The sequence below is a fragment of the Delphinapterus leucas genome, chromosome 5, assembly GCF_059928025.1.
Source record: "Delphinapterus leucas isolate spDelLeu-1000000601 "Yukka" chromosome 5, BTC_Dleu_Yukka2, whole genome shotgun sequence".
Taxonomy (NCBI): Eukaryota; Metazoa; Chordata; class Mammalia; order Artiodactyla; family Monodontidae; genus Delphinapterus; species Delphinapterus leucas.
In genome coordinates this window covers 64,017,385-64,032,267 of record NC_143133.1, presented here as the reverse complement: position 1 = coordinate 64,032,267, position 14,883 = coordinate 64,017,385, and the positions used below count along the sequence as shown (strand labels likewise).

At 36.2% G+C, this 14,883-nt stretch overlaps 1 protein-coding gene and 1 pseudogene across 1 annotated transcript in view; one reads left to right on the top strand and one right to left on the bottom strand.

The window, feature by feature from the left end:
* The window catches only part of LOC149749137 (uncharacterized), a 32,620-nt pseudogene extending 17,956 nt beyond the window's left edge, over positions 1-14,664 (bottom strand).
* The window catches only part of SMIM14 (small integral membrane protein 14), a 71,356-nt gene that overhangs the window by 10,789 nt on the left and 45,684 nt on the right, over positions 1-14,883 (top strand). The gene's annotated exons all lie outside the window — the stretch shown is intronic.

The window sequence follows — 14,883 nt, the reverse complement described above, 5'->3', positions numbered from 1 at the left end:
GTTTTCTAATTGGCTACTGGGTAAAAACTTGGGATCAGAAAGCTATTTATAGAAAAAAAATATTTTTTAGAGGTAATTACCCCTTTGATATAATTGGGAATAAGATTAAAAATAGACAGCAAACTCAAGTGTAGTCTGCCTGAATGTCTGGGGGGCAGTTCCAGCAGTTTCTGGCACATATGTTTCACTTTCTTGGTTTTATAACTTTGGAGCTTTAATCAATAACATTGACGCCTTTTAGATAAAAATGCATAGAATGCTTCTTCTGAGTTCCCCATTTCACTGACCAGCATCTCTATTTTCTGTCTTATAAAAACAAATTGCATGCATTCTAAATTATTACTCTGTATTTTGCCCTTGCTCTGGGTTTTTATTTTTTATTATTTTTTAAGATTTTTGTTTTTGATGTGGACCATTTTTAAAGTCTTTATTAAATTTTGTTACAATATTGCTTCTGTTTTATGTTTTGGTTTTTTGCCCGTGAGGCATGTGTGATTGTAGCTCCCCGACCAGGGATCGAACCCGCACCGCCCCCTGCACTGGAAGGCGAAGTCCTAACCACTGCATCACCAGGGAAGTCCCTGTTTTTAATTTTTAAATGGGAAGAGTTTTGATACTGTTCTTGATCACTGTAAAGATTTGGCTATTTGGAAGAGTGATTTTATCATAAATCACCTTCTTAAAATTACGGTAGAAAGATAGTTTTCATTCTCTGACCTTGAGTTAGGTTTGGTTATCCCTACTTTCTCAAGATGGGCCCTATGTTTGGTGGGGAGAAAGAAGAGTTTTTGTTTTGTTTGTCTATAAAAATGTATTTCTAAAAAACTTAAGTATGTTTGAAAATTTTGGTACTAAAAGGTAGAATAGTATCATGCATCCGTATGTACCCATCAACTGGCTTCAACAGTTATTCAGCTTATGGCTGTTTTATTTCATCCATACCTCCCCCTTTGGATGATTATTTTCAACTGGATTCCAGGCATAAAATCTCTTTTAACTGGAAATACATAGTGAGATCTCTCAGAGATAATGACTCTTTTCACATGTGTCAATTGACTTTGTAATGTTAAAAAAAAATTAGTAATTCCTAAATAACATTTAATCCAGTCAGTGTTCAAAGTTCCTGGTTGTTTCACAATTGTCCTTTTGCTAGGTTAGTTTGAATCAGGGTTCACACAAGGTCTCTACGTGGCATTTGATTGTTAATCTCTTAAATTTCTTCAACTGTAAGCGTATCCCTGCCATCTCTTAAAAGTTTTATTTACTTTTTACCACTTATTTATTGAAAAATCTGAGTTTTCCTTAGTTTTGCTGCATCCAACATTTTTCCTGATTTACAAGAGTTAATATATAATCATTATATGATATTGAAAGATAAAATATACAAAACGGAAACTAAAAATCCTGTCACCCAGAGATACCCAATGATAGTTTTGGTATGTTTTCTTTCAACTTTTTTGAGTGTGGTTTTTTTGTGTTTTTTTTTTTTGTTTTTTTGTTTTTTTGTTTTGCGGTATGCGGGCCTCTCACTGTTGTGGCCTCTCCCATTGCGAGCACAGGTTCCGGACGCGCAGGCTCAGGGGCCATGGCTCATGGGCCTAGCCGCTCCACGGCGTGTAGGATCTTCCCAGACCGGGGCACGAACCCGTGTCCCCTGCATCGGCAGGCGGACTCTCAACCACTGCGCCACCAGGGAAGACCCTGTGCTTTTTAAATATGTGCATGTGCTTTGCTTATTTTTATAACCTATTTAATATACTTTTGTGTCTTGTTTATTTCCCCATGTCATTATGAAAGAAAATGAAACATTTGGCTGCATAATACTTCACAGTATGTGTCATAATTTAAATATTTCCTTTTAGCCAAAAATTTAGATTGTCCCAATTTTTCACTATGATAAAGCTATGATAACCATGTTAGTACATAAATCTTTGTATTTCAGATTTTTAAATTTAAAAAATTTTTTTGGTCGTGCTGCACGGCATGCGGGTTCTTAGTTCCCTGACCAGGGATCAAACCCGCACCCGCTGCAGTGAAAGTGTGAGTCTTAACCACTGGACTGCCAGGGAAGTCCCTCAGATTTTTTTTAAATGAAAGAACCTTAGAAGTGGAGTTATTCACAGGACATGAACATTTTTTGACTTCTGGATTCGTATTGCCGTAAAAGTTATAGCTTGTGATCTCAAATGCAGTCTCCACTTTAAGAAACTGTTTGTATATGCTCCATGTTATTAAGATGTCTTTGCTTGTCATATTAATAGAATGTTTTTTTTTAATTCTTTGGCTCTTTTAATTGTATTTGAGAATTTTTTTATGCACACATTTTTATGTTGTAAGTTTGTTGATATTTTTCATTGTGTGTATCTTTAGGAACTTCTTCCACTAGAGGCCAAATAAATATTCACCTAAATTGTCTTCTGGAATCACTGATGGTTTTTTTTCCTTCTTAATTGCTAGCAGATTTTCCTAGGGACCATTTATTAAAATGTTGATCCCATCCTCATTTATTTGTAATTCAAGTTTTGATATATAAATATATATATGGTTGGTATATTCAGAAAATTCTAGAAAAAAGAATTGATTTCCTATTTACTGGGTTGTAATATTATCTCTTATCTCTCTCCTCCCTCCACCCTCTTTTTTCTGCCTTCCAGCTATAGTATGTATCCAGACGTCTTTGATTCTGAATGTGCCTTGGGAAAAAACCTGAAAGAAAACTAGTCTTATCTTCATCTGTTTTCTTTTATTTTCCTTGTTTCATGTGTATTTTAAAAATGAATTTAAAAATGAATTCCCCCCCCAAAAATATTCCCATTTGCTTTTATTTTAAACTAAATTTACCAAACATTACCAAAACATACCAACATTAGTAGTTTGTGAAATATACGCTGTTGTTTCAGTATTTTGATTCTCTTAATTGTTAAAGCTTCCACCAGAGAATGAGTAGAGGAAGCAAAAGGTAAAACATTGAAAACTGATTTTACAAAGAACGATTACCCAGATTTAGGGCAAAGGTTGACTTTAGAAGTATCCATTGTATGGTCTGTTTATATACTTGGTCATTTCTCACCGATGATGGGATTTGGTTTATTTTGTAACACATTCACTTACAGAGTTTAGAATACCTTTTTGTATATATTAATTCTAACCAAGAAATTCAGTGATGATGGAAGGTCAGATAGAGGGTTAAAATAATTTAGCACGTTCAGTTCAAGAGAAAAATTGAAATGTAATTATTTGTCCCTAGAGCTAATGGTTCTGGTATGGGAAGAACAAGACGCTTACTCTAAGGTTATTCTTTTTAAAAGTTAATATTTTTTGAGTAATTCAGAAGACACAAAGCAGTATACAGTGAAAAGTTTCTTTACTACTTCTGTCCCCTGAATGTTTAGGCTCTCTTCGAGAGGCAACCAGTTATATAATTATTTTTTAATACTAAATTCTTTTTTTTCCCCCTAAATTCTTATGGTTTTAAACCGTTTGCAAGCATCCAGAGAAGAAAATTTATCTGTGAGTTATTAATGCAAGGAAGTTCGGCATCAACCTTTAGTATTTATTTTGGATAGAATCTTTTGTTTACATGTGTATGTAAATGTTTACATATACGTACAAATTTATGTACCCATATGTAAATATGTGATTTGATTTAAAAAGTAAAATATAGTATAGAAAATTAGGAAAACAAGAAGAAAAAACATCTGATAACCTTAACAGAACCAAGTATAATCAATTTAATGTAGAATACTTCTTCCCTAGGTTTAAATTCTAGACACATAGTAATTTTACATACTTTTTTCCCCGTAACTACAAGAATTTCACGTTGAGCATACTGGGTTTCTGACTCATTTCTTATGAAGGATATGAATTTCTTAGTTATATTGCTCTTGGAAGCTGGAGCAGGGAACTAACCCTTATTGAAGACAAGAGGAAATGAGAGGTTGGCAAGAGTAGGGAGGTTAAATAAGGGTACATATTTTTATAATTCAACCTTGAGAAAAATAAAGGAAAAATCAAGCTGCAGTATTTCTGGGTTCTTAGAACTGATTGCTCTTTTTTTGATTTTTTTTTTTTTTAAGGGTCGATTGGATCTGAGATGTGTAGAGGATAAGCTGACATTTTATTGTTTTGAATGCTTGCATGGAAAAACAGAAATGCCTAATACACAGTACTCTGCCTCTAATCAAAATTAATTTATAAATTTCTTGGTAGAATTTCTTTGAGGGCGATCCCCTAAAATTTCTGGAGAACAATGAATGTTTGTGGAATTAATAGTATATTACCAAGGGCTTGACGGTCCAGTGGTTAAGACTCCACGCTTCCACTGCAGAGGGCACGGGTTCGATCCCTGGTTGGGGAACTACGGTCCTGCCTCCCATGCGGCATGGCTAAAACAAAAGACAAAAAAACAAAAATAGTACATTACCCAGTATTACTAACTTAAGTAAAATGTCAGTGCTGATTTTTTTTTTTTTTTTTTTGGCGTGCTGTGCTGCATGTGGGATCTTAGTTCCCCAAACTGGTGCCCCCTGCATTGGAAGCTCAGACTCTTAACCACTGGACCACCAGGGAAGTCCTAATCTATTTCTTTTTATCATTTATAAGGACTTTCCTAGGATCACCTGGAAGTAGTGGTAGTCTGCTTTGTCTCCTCTGTTTTGTAGGCTTTCCTTGTTTTTTTTGTTGTTGTTGTTTTGTTTTTTTAATGTCCTTGACAGTTTTGAGGAGTATTGGTTAGATATTTTGTAGAATTCCCCTCAATTTGGGTTTGATTTTTCTCATGATGAGATTTGGTATTATGGTTTTGGGGAAGAATACCACAGAGGTGAAATGCCCTTCTCATCACATCATGTCAAAGGGTATGTGATATCAACATGACATATCAACATGATGTTTACCTTGATCTTTTGGTTAAGATAGGGTTTGCTAGGTTTCTCTACTATAAAGTTACCTTCTTCTGAATTCTGTTCTTTAGAAGTGAGTCACTAAGTCTAGTCCATGTTCAAGGGTGAGTGAGGGTTAAGCTTCACCTCCTAGAGGGTGATAAATCTAATATTAATTGGAATTCTATAAGGAAGATTTGTCCCTTTCCCTCCTACTTTCCCCTCCCTCTGTGAGAGTATTTTAAAGCAAACCACAGATAACACACATCATTAATAAGAACGTTTTTATAGTTCTTGACACATATTGCCAAATCCCTGAAGGGTTGTAGATGTTAACTGTAGGACTAGCAATGTATGACTGAATTTTCATGGTACTTTTTTGGTGTTTTAGGTGAAAGTTTACATTTTTTTTAGAAGTGAATTTTTTAAAAAATTTATTCCTTTTTGGCTGCTCTGGGTCTTCGCTGCGGCGCACAGGCTCTTTGTTGTGGTGAGCAGGCTTCTCTAGTTGCGGCACGCAGGCTCTGGAGTACACGGGCGTAGTAGTTGTGGCTCGTGGGCTTAGTTGCTGTATGGGATCTTAGTTCTCTGACCAGGGATCGAACATGGGCCCCTTGCATGGGGAGCATGGAATCTTAACCACTGGACTGGACCACCAGGGAAGTCCCCAAAGTTTATATTTTAATTTGCATTTATTTGATTTACTTAGGGTGACCATTTAAAATGTTTGTTAATTAGCTGTAGCGCCTCTTTTGGGAATTATCTTTTCTTTGGTCTTTACCTATTTTAAATATTTTTTAGAGACTTTCTTGGCTATTTTAACTCTTTTGTCTCGTAGACTTAAGAGATTTATTTACCATTTTGCTTACTGGCCCTTCATTTTTAATCATCTTCAGGGTTTTGTCTTTTATTCAGATCTCCTGACCACATCATTCATAGTCCTGTTGTATTCTTTTAAAACTTTCTCCTCCTTCTGTTACATTTACCTACGTATATGATAAGGAAATTTGCTAGCTGTTGGTAAAGCAAGAAGTAAACAAGGCTATTTTAGGTAAAAGTCATGTAATGGTAGTTCCATTCCAAATTAATGTGAGAACTATTGTGGGTTAATCTAGCATAATCTAGCAATAATCTAGGATTATTTGCTTTAAAAATTCATGACTGATTCTCGCAAGCATTTTATGTTAAAAGTACTTTTAAAATATTTACTATTTTGCAGTGTGTTACAAAAAACCCATTTCAACCCATTTGAAAATTACTTTTATAATCTTGAAACCTATGTTGACATTATATTTTGGGAATTTTTGTTACCCCTAGGTATTTGTAAAATACTTTCTTTTAAAAAGGCATAATTTATTTTTAAAAAGAAACTTAGGAGATAACAGCTTCTTACAAAGATATATCCCAAACCAAATGCTTACTTCTGTAAGAGGAACCAAGATGAACTTGCACACATACAAATGTGTTAATGCTTTCCCCCCTAAGTCTTTAATGGCTGGAAGACTTTTTTTTTTTTTTTTTTCTATACGCGGGCCTCTCACTGTTGTGGCCTCTCCCGTTGCGGAGCACAGGCTCTGGACGCACAGGCTCAGCGGCCATGGCTCACGGGCCCAGCCGCTCCGTGGCATGTGGGGTCTTCCCGGACCGGGGCACGAACCCGTGTCCCCTGCATCGGCAAGCGGACTCTCAACCACTGCGCCACCAGGGAAGCCCTGGAAGACTTTTTTTTTAACTTCATGTTAGTCCTTAACACCTATGGCAACAACAAATAGCTCTAAAATAAAAGCTGAAGTAAAAGTGTCAAAAAGAAAATCCAGGGTTTATGTTTATCCTTCAGTTCTTCTAGCTTGTCCTTGGAAGAAGTTAGTAAGTTAAAGCATTAAAGAAAATGAAAATACTCTCCAATTAATATTTCACATTGTCATTGGATGTTATTTCCAATTGCTCTCTTATGATTTTAGATCTATTATTCTGTGATTTGCAGTTCTGTTAACTTTTTAGCTAATAGTCTGATAGATATTTAAATAGAAAAATTTGTCAAAATAGACCCTTATAAATCTGGCTTTGGAGCCATCTAGAACAAAGGGAAGCAAATAATGTATAACAAGTTCTCAATCTTACTATGACATAATGGACTAATACTCAATAATATAAAGAGCTCCTAAAATCAACTAGACAAAAAGAGTTTGAAAAAGAAGAAATATAGATGCCAATAAACTTGAAAAGATGTGCAGCTTCATTAGATAGAAAATAAAAGCAATGAGACATATTTTGGGGGTCTGACATTCTGGCAAAACATTTTTTTAATGTTATAGCCATATATTATTGTACTATTAGTGATAGTAATAATATATGTAATTACGATGCTATGCAATTTGTGATATGTACTATGTGCTATTGATAGAAATAAAATTGGTAAAGGCTTTTTGTGAATGCCCTTAGACCTAGAGATTTCATTTTTTTGTACTTAGTCCTACAAAAATATGGGCACAAAGATGTTTGTTGCAACATTATGTTAACAAAAATGTTGGAAAGGCCCTAAGTTATCTCTACTAAAGGAATGCTAAAATTGTATATTTGTGTTTTGGAGTGTTATGTAACCATTAAAAAGAATGAAGTCGAGCTTTATATATTGGAAGGTCTCCAAGACTTTTTATGTTATAAAAAAGCAAGTTGCAGAACATGTATAATATGATCTCATAAAACCTACCAAAATGATGGGTATAAATACATATAAAAAGACCTGAAAGTATTCACACCTGGCTGTTAACTATGGTACCTCTTGAGAAAGGGAGTAGAATTGGGGAGAGAGGAATGGGAAGGTTGGCATTTGTCATTTTACTCTCTGTGCTTCTAGGGATACCACTGATACTAAATATATAACACTGGTAATGTTGCTGTTTTACAAATATTTGCTACTAAGAGTATTTGGCCTAATCAAGAGCCACTTTTGAGAACTTTATTTCCCAAGGAATCAATCCTGTATATAATAAGCATGCAGTTCCATGGCACAATCCTAGAAAACACAGTAGTAGAACTACAGTATCTGCTTTTCCACCTTTTCCAAAGTTATAAATAGGCAGTTAAGTTTGACTCCCCAAAGATGAAATAAGGTAGGTTAAACCCACCCAGCATGAGCTGGAGAGTTTAAGGTTCTACTGGCAGGTAATAAATTGGTTAACAGCACTGGAAAATTCCTTCAGCACATACAGAAACAGGATGACTCAACTGTCTTATTACAGCTGAACTCTACCAGGAAAGGTTTGTTAGTTGTAGTTGAAGGAAGAAATGACCTGGATCTGAGGGATATGGGGAATTAATTGCATTTGCCCTCCCAAGATACAGAGTGGATTATTTTACTGCTTTCCTGTGCTAAGAGTTGTTTAGGAGTGGATGGTTTGAGAGCTTTAGATGTATTTTGTCCTTTATGCTGCGTAGAAAGTCATCTGTAAACTGTTGCTTAATCTACCCCCAGAGTCAGATTGCTATCACAAATATTCATTATACTGGGAAAATACTGATAAGTTAACTACTTATTATGGAAAATCTTAAAACAGAAAAAAGTAGAAATGTATAAAAGCTCTCCTGTACCTATCACTCAACTTCAATAATTATCAACTCAAGGCCAGTTTTATTTCTTCTATGCCCGTATTTACTTCCCTCTCTCCTCTCCAGGATTATTTTGAACTTTTTCAGTGCACTATTCTTATTTTTATGACTTAGGCCTTTTGTGACCAATTGGAATAAAGCTGGTTGTCTTCAAGGGTCAGACCCATGTCTTTGACATTATTTAGCATTGTTCTCACATTAGGGGTATATATCGAGGAGGTGAATAACTCCTCTGAAACATGAAAAGCAAAAGCGTTGTTTTAAGTTACTTCCTATCAAAAGCCTCTTCTAGGCTGATTTACCAGAATTCTGACTCAGTAACCCGGTTTTGTCTTACTCAGGATAGAGCAGCTTCTTAATGTCTTTGGACACCAAAGGATTTAAATGTGGGGTGGGATTGGGTGAGTTTTTTGCTCTAGTGCTTAGCTGGTGGTGTGCATTGACACTTGCTCTGAGGTCCGAGCCAAAAGAGACTTTCCATTCTGTTTTTTTAAAAAGTAATTTTAAAGTGGAAACTATTAACTGAAAACTGTATAGTACCTAAAACAGCTCAAGTTTACATGCAGAAAGTTCCACAGAAGCATAGCACTATTGAGCAATATCCTGTTTATAAATGCGTTTTCTCATTTTACTGGAGGCTAATTAAGACCAACAGATACTTTAAATTCTAGCTGATATACATGTTCCTGGCATATATAGATACAGAGAAAAAAACATTGTCCAAAATTCAAAAATATTTATTCATTGCTATGGCTTAAGCAATGAGGGAGGTGTTTAGAGACAGAGTGATGACTAAAATAGGTTCCTGCCTTCAAGCTGTATTTTTTTGGGGGGGGGGCGGTGGTAGTGGTGGAATCTAATTTTGTAAGTCAAATGGATTAAAAAGAGACTTAAAATAGCTGTTTTACAATTTTTATGGTTGATAAAAACAAGTCTCCCTTTATAAAAGTCAGTTTGCTAGTACTTTGCATTTCTGTGTCCAGGGGCTATAGAACTGGATAGACATTGGGCATTTTAGTACTTGAATTTTATTTAAAAAAAACTTAGGACTGTATCTTTTAATTTCAACCAACATTTTAGTGGCCTGGCAAGGCATTGAGAGGGAGGAAGGACCAGTATCTGTAAGTGGACACTTGCATATGTCCACACCCAGCACAGTCTGAGCCCTTGTTTCCTTATGGACAGTTTGAAAAAACAATTGAGAAAGACTTTCAGGGGTGAGCTTTATCTACATATAAGGGTAAATTATATATTTTTTCAGGGTTTTCTGTGTTGGGTATGTACAGTCAGTTGTCTAACATGAAGGCTTATCAATTAAAAAAAAAAGTGTGGACACAGAGTGGCCTCAGACAAAACTGTGAAGTAGTCAGAGTTTGTGTTTGGTATTTCCTACCTTCTGGAGAGTAAAACTCTGCAGCTTAGGTAGCCTGCAACTCCACTTCCTTCCCCTTCCAATCCCACCTGCCCTTAACTCAGGCAAGAAGATATTAGATGGGAAGTAGGGTTTCCCTGACTGTTCTGCAACTAGATTTCACCTCAGTGTATCTTGGATGTTTCCCCAAATCATCACATAGAAATTTAACTCATTCTTTTTAACAGCTGTATAGGATTTCAGGTACTCATACTATTGTTTATTTAATTAGAGCTACATAAATAAACACTTAGAATTACCATTTTTTGCTCTTATAAAAAGTGTTGCAGTGACCATTCTTATACAAAAATTTTGCATGCTTATTTGGATATGGATATCTAAGTTATCTACATAAATTTTCCAATTTTCTGATAAAAGTGATGTTTAGATTTGCACGTCTTCCATTTTGTATTTGCTTATTGGCTCTGTTTTCCTGTGAACATGCTCTTTGCTCCTTTTTTTCTGTTAGATTGCCGTTTTCATATTGATTTTTCAGTTATCTGTAAATTAAGGAAATTAACCCTGAGATGTGTTGAAGTTTTTTTTTTTTTAAAGTTGTCTTTTTATTTTACAGTATATTTTTGGCTTATAGAAACTGGATATCATTTTTGGCTGTCAAAATGATTGATCCTTTATAGGTTCTTGGATTTATGTTCTTCTACATGTATCCCAGTGGTCTTCTTGTAGTTATACATTTGTGACTTTTTTAATTAAATTTTTTCCATATTTTAAAAGTTTTAATATATAAGTACATAGTCGTTATAAGAAATGTTTAAAAATTGACAAAATGAATGGCTGTCCCCCAAATTATATTCTCTCCCCCAGAGCTAACCACTCATTAAGTTTGATGTATTTTCTTCCAGTCCTTTTGTATGCATCATACTTTAGTTTAAAAAAATAGACAACTATTCCACCATTTCTGAATAGTTATGGTTTAAGATGGCACCTTTGTCATATTCTAAATTCTAAATAGTCCATGGTTTAAAATAGCACCATTTTAGAAACACAGCTGAAGATTTTGGCTCTGATTTTTACTAAGAAATTTCAGACAGTAAACTAGGAAATTTTTCCGAGTGACAATATGTATAAAATCAAACCTTTGGATATGTAATCTCTCACAGAAAACTATATTTCAGATTATTACACCTGTGTCATATGTACAACACAGTAGTCCTTTGAAGCTCATGTTTTCTGGAATAAATGACTTTAATTTTCTTGTCCATAAATAACAAATAAGTAATTCTTGCTTAAAAGATTCAAATAACAAAGGAACATATATGATTCCATTTATATGAATTGTTTGTAATAGGCAAATTCATGGAGACAGAAAGCAGGTTAGTGGTTAACTAGGGCTGGGAGGAAGAGAGGGAAGTGAGGAGTGATTGCTAATGGGTATAGGTCTTATTTTGGAGTGATGAAATGTTCTAAAATTGTGGTGATGGTTGCACAGTTCTGTGAATACACTAAATATTGATTAGTACACTTTCAGTGTCTGAACTGTATAGTATGTGATTTATCTCAAAGAAATTGTTATAAAAATCTAAGTAAGACATGTATATAGATATAACAATAGTAAATATTTGAAGAATAACTTTTATAAATATTCAAAAAATAAATAACTAAAATAAAACAGCACCTTTACACATTATACATTCTGCTAAAATCATGGTGTCAGTTTGTCAGCATTCTTTTCTGATCCATTGCTCTAGTTGACTATTTCTGTGTGTGACCTCATTTAAAAAAATCACTCATACAGCTAGAATTTGTTTTGGTATAAGGAATGAGGGTAAGGGGTCAGCTTTCCCCAATGCCATTTATGGAATAACTTGTCTTCCCCCCCAGTGATTTGATGTGCTGTCCTCAACCTATAAATTTCTATAATGGACGTCATCATCACTGACCTATTGAAGGAGCATTTTGACTAGGCTCCCTATGTTGACTTTAGCTTCTTTACTGTCAGTTTTCCATAGTGCAACCAAGGTGATCTTTTAAAAACACACAGGCATTAAACCTTATGGACTTCACATTGATCTTTGGATGAAGCCCTAATCTTGAACATCGCCTGGAAAGCTGTGTGTGGCCTGGCCCATTGACCTCTCTGGTTTCATCTCAGACCACTCTTCTTGTTGTCTGGATTGCTGTCTGAATTCCAGCACGTCGCGGCTTTCTTTCAGTTCCTTCATCAGGTTATACTCTTACTCACTACAGGGTCTTGCACTGCTCTTTACTTTGTGTCTAGAATGCCTCCAGCCCTAGATCCCCATACCTTCCACTTCCACCTTACCTTATTGTATTCCAGTGCATCCTTCCACTTTCAACTCAGCATTAACTTCTTTAGTAAAATCTTCCTAACTCCCTAGATAAGTTTAGAACGTGTATATACTCTATAGGCACCTTTTATCTTTTTTTTTAAAGTAAGAGCTTTATTGAGATATTCACATACCACACAGTGCACCGTTTAAAGTGTACAGTGGTTTTTAGTACATTCATGGAGTTGTGTGACCATCACCATAATAAGTTTTAGAACATTTTCTTCACTCGAGAGGAAAGCCTGTACCAATTAAGCAGTCATTCCCCATTTCTCCTCAAGCCCCTCAGTCCTGGACAACCACAATGATTTTTTTTATTGTGATAAAACATACACAAATTTCACCTTTTTAACCATTTTTTGAAGTCTGTAATTTAGTGGCATTACATTCACAGCATTGTACAACTATCTCCACTATCTGTTTCTAAAACTTTATCACACCAAACTCTTAAGTTATTACTTATTAAGCAATAACTCCCCATTCTGCTCTCCTCCAGGTCCTGGCAACCACAATTCTACTTTGTCTATATGAATTTGCCTATTCTAGATATTTCATATGAGTGGGATCATATGAGTCCTTTTGTGTCTACTTATTTCACTTAGCATAATGTTTTCAAGGCTCATCTGTGTATCAGAACTTCACTAATTTTTATGATTGAATAATATTCCATTGTATGTATATACTGCATTTTGTTTATCCATTCATCAGTTAATGGACATGTGAGTTGTTTCTACTTTTTGGCTGTTGTGAATAATGCTGTTATGAACACTTAGCATACAAGTATCTGTTTGAGTCCCTGTTTTCAAATCTTTGGAGATAAATACCTAGAAGTGGAATTGTTGGGTCATTGATAATTCTTATGCTTAACTTCAGGACCCATCAAACTGTTTTCCTGAAAGGCCATTTAGGAGGTTTCTAATTTCTCCACATTATTTATTTCCTTTTTTAAAATTAAAGTCAAAAATAAATAAATAAATATAAAAAATTAAAGTCACCCTAATAGGTGTGAAGTGATATCTCATTGTGTTTTGTTTTGTTTTAAATTATTTATTTATGGCTGTGTTGGGTCTTCGTTGGGTGTCCGCGGGCTTTCTCTAGTTGCGGCGAGTGAGGGCTACTACTGTTCGTTGCAGTGCGCGGGCTTCTCATTGCGGTGGCTTCTCTTGTTGCAGAGCACGGGCTCTAGATGTGCAGGCTTCAGTAGTTGTGGTGCATGAGCTCAGTAGTTGGGGCTCACGGGCTCTAGAGCACAGGCTCAGTAGTTGTGGCACACGGGCTTAGTTGCTCTGCGGCATGTGGGATCTTCCTGGAACAGGGCTTGAACCCGTGTCCCCTGCATTGGCAGGCGGATTCTTAACCACCGCGCCACCAGGGAAGCCCTGCATTGTGTCTTCGTTGCTGCACGTGGGCTTTCTCTAGTTTTGGCGAGCAGGGGCTACTCTTTGATGTGGTGCGCAGGCTTCTTATTGCGGTGGCTTCTTGTTGTGGATCACGGGCTCTAGGTGCGTGGGCGTAAGTAGTTGTGTTACATGGGCTCAGTACTTATGGTTCGCAGGCTCTAGAGCACAGGCTCAGTAGTTGTAGCACACGGGCTTACTTGCTCCGTGGCATGTGGGATCTTCCTGGACCAGGGCTCGAACCCGTGTCCCCTGCATTGGCAGGTGGATTCTCAACCACTGCACCACCAGGGAAGCCCCCTTTGTCCATTTTTAAATTGAGTTGCTTTTGTTATTGAGTTAGAGGGGTTCTTTATGTAGTCTGGACATTAAGCCATTGTCAGATATATGATTTGCAAATATTTTCTCTCATTCTGTGTGTTGTTTTTTCCAGTCTTTTGGTCCATTTATCTTTTATAACATTTACAAGTTTGCATTTATAATTTTTAAAATATTTAGATTAATATCTGTCTCCACTATTAGAATGTGAACACCCTTAGGGTAAAGACTGTATCAGTTTTTGCTCACTTTTATATTGCTAATGCCTAGCACAGGTGCTAAATATTTTTTGAATGAATGAAGGTCTTTTAAGTTAATTTACGAGTTCCATTGATTGCCTATTCCATCTTAAATATCTGTAGTACTCCATCTTGTTACTCTTATTTTTCAAAATCTTCCCAGCTATATCCTGGCTTTTATCATGTTCATTCATGTAAATTCATGCCCTTCCTGCCCCCCACATTGGTATCATTTTAGATAACTCATTTTTTTCTTTTAGAGGGCTTTCTTGGTAGGATAAAGGCTGCAAAGTTGCCATAGTCAGCTTAGGCTGTTATAGTAAAATAGCACAGACTGAGTGGCGTAAACCAGTGGTCCCCAACCTTTTTGCACCAGGGACCAATTTCATGGAAGATAATTTTTCCACGGGGGGTGGGGAGGGATGGTTCAGGTGGTAATGTGAGCCATGGGGAGCGGCAGACGAAGCTTAGCTCACTCACCGGCCACTCACCTCCTGCCATGCGGCCTGGTTCCTAACAGGGCGTGGACCAATAGCCGTCCCGGGGGTTGGGGACCTCTGGCTTAAACAACAAACATTTATTTCTCACAGTTCTGGATTCTGGGAGGCCCGTGATCAAGGTGTTGGCAGATTCAGAGTCTGGTGAGGAATCTCTTCCTACTTTGTAGATGGATGCCCTCTTGCTGTATCTTCACATGTTAAAGAGAGAGAGATATCAGTC